At 45.5% G+C, this 2,051-nt stretch overlaps 1 protein-coding gene across 1 annotated transcript in view; it reads left to right on the forward strand.

Annotated features, from left to right (window-relative positions):
- Positions 1–2,051, forward strand: part of LOC108694876 (disintegrin and metalloproteinase domain-containing protein 10) — an 88,029-nt gene that overhangs the window by 19,256 nt on the left and 66,722 nt on the right. Inside the window, exon 3 of the mRNA XM_018204567.1 lies at positions 609–1,717. The gene's annotated coding sequence lies outside the window, so the exon portion shown is untranslated. The remainder of the gene's footprint in view (positions 1–608; positions 1,718–2,051) is intronic.

Below are 2,051 nucleotides of genomic sequence, written 5' to 3' on the forward strand. Positions count from 1 at the left end.
ATAGATTCTATTATATTATTCTTCTTTTTTAATATAATTTTAAGTAAAATGTTTTATAAAATATACATTTAAATAATATTTTTTCGATATAATAATTTAAATAATTTTAATCCTTATAGGAATACATATTATTATACATATTTTTATTTACTCCATACGCACTTTGGATCTCTTTTGTGCAGCTAAAATTTTTTTTTACTATTCTAGGCTTTCAAAAAATTTAGAAAAATTCAGGATTATTTTTTAACATCTCTGCTACGTTGTCAAATAATTCGTTACCTCAAGTGTTAAAACCTTTATTTAATAAAAAATGGAAATTTGTGTCAAAAATTTGAAAGTCAAATTTCGCAACGAGAAAAGGATCCAGTGTGTCTATGAAAGGTCATATTTTATTTTTTCATATTGGAAAAAAAAATTTCGCTTGCGACGTTGAACGTGCCAATGGCTCCCCTCTCTAGACAAATTTGTGGATCCGCCAATGCGTTGCTCCGATCCTTCCGCACCTCTTGCACGCCGCGCTGGTCGGCCGATATGGAGGAGGCCGAGCGGGAGATAGGATGGGCGATGCGATGCGTTTGCCGACGGCCGCGAGATAGAATGGACGATAGGGCAGGGAGTGAACGCGAGGGGGTTGAATAAGTCCATTTCACTCGTGGTGGAAAACGTGGAAGGATACGGAACAGAAGGAGAGAGAGGAAACATCCGTTCCGCACTTTCCAACGGAAAGTGCGTAATAAAAATATATTTTAACGTCACATGTGATCTAATTCGCCTTTCACATACGCGGATCGGAACGTCAAAAGTGTCAAAACTCGGGCTTGTCATCTTCAACATTTATTGTAATAAATAAGTCTGTTCGCGTTGTTTGTACTTGTTACACTCAGCTTCTCTCCAACATATTCAAACATATATTTATTTCTTTACAAATACAACAATTTTTTTGAGAATTTCAAGCGCAAGGCGTAATAAAACTAATATTGTTGGAATACGCTGGAGATAAAGAAAGAGAAAGAGTGATGATGGAAAAAAGAGAGAGAAAGAGACGAGAGAAGAAAGTCTGCACCGAGTAGTAGACGGAGCGGGGAGAGCGGGGAGAGGGAAGGTCGCGCGGGATTGGGCGGGAGAGGGGATGTATAGCTGGGTCGAATGCGCGCGATTGGTGGGGGGAGTCGTTGGCCTCGGGAGTCGGGAGTCTTCGTCCGCGAGCGGTGAAGTGGTCTTGCCAGTGCGTTGCGGAACGCGCTCTGCCGCTTTCCGTCAGTGTCTTGTTGACGTTTCGTTAGTGTGTATGTGCGCGCTCGCGCGTGATAACTGCCGTTTTCGTGTCTCCGTTTTCGGAGTCGTATTTCGTGCTCCGGTCGTCCGTTACGCGGTTGGGTCGAAAGGCTACGGTTTCTATCTATCTATCTATTCCTCTCTGACACGTGTGTGTGCGCGCGCGCGGGCGCGCGTGAGTGTATCAGTGTGTGCGCGTGCCTGTGCGTACATGTATTCCGGATGCCCGGTGTATACGCGGGCGGCGGCGGCGTCGTCGTCGTCGTCGTCACGCGGCGATGAACGCCGATGACATACGGAGGTTCCGAGGCAACTTCTTCGTCGGGTGGCGCGCATCGTCGAGCGCCCAGGACTCCTCGCGGCGGCGACAGCGGCGGCAGCGAGCACGCCCGCGGTGCTTGCTAGCGGCACTAGGACTCGCGGAGCAACGAGCTGTACCTCGGTAAGTGTCGAACAAGCGCAGGACAACTGGCGCAGGACGCATTGCTTTGGTGTATTATCACAAATACGATGAACGCGCGTACAGTGTACACCAGGATATTTCCGTTAGTGCCGCGTGTTTTCAGATGAATTTGAAGTACTCGAGCGAATCGCGGTCATCTCGCCGTCTCGGATAAAAATTCAAAGGAACTGGCGCCATTTTCCGCGCTACACGTTTGAATTTCCGCATGTCGAACGTTCCGATATACACTCCGGGCCGAAAGTTTGGAAATTTTTGAAGATTTTCATTTTTGGGATTATTTTAAAATTATTATAAATAATATTTTTTTAGATAA

The sequence above is a fragment of the Atta colombica genome, unplaced genomic scaffold, assembly GCF_001594045.1.
Source record: "Atta colombica isolate Treedump-2 unplaced genomic scaffold, Acol1.0 scaffold125, whole genome shotgun sequence".
Lineage (NCBI taxonomy): Eukaryota > Metazoa > Arthropoda > Insecta > Hymenoptera > Formicidae > Atta > Atta colombica.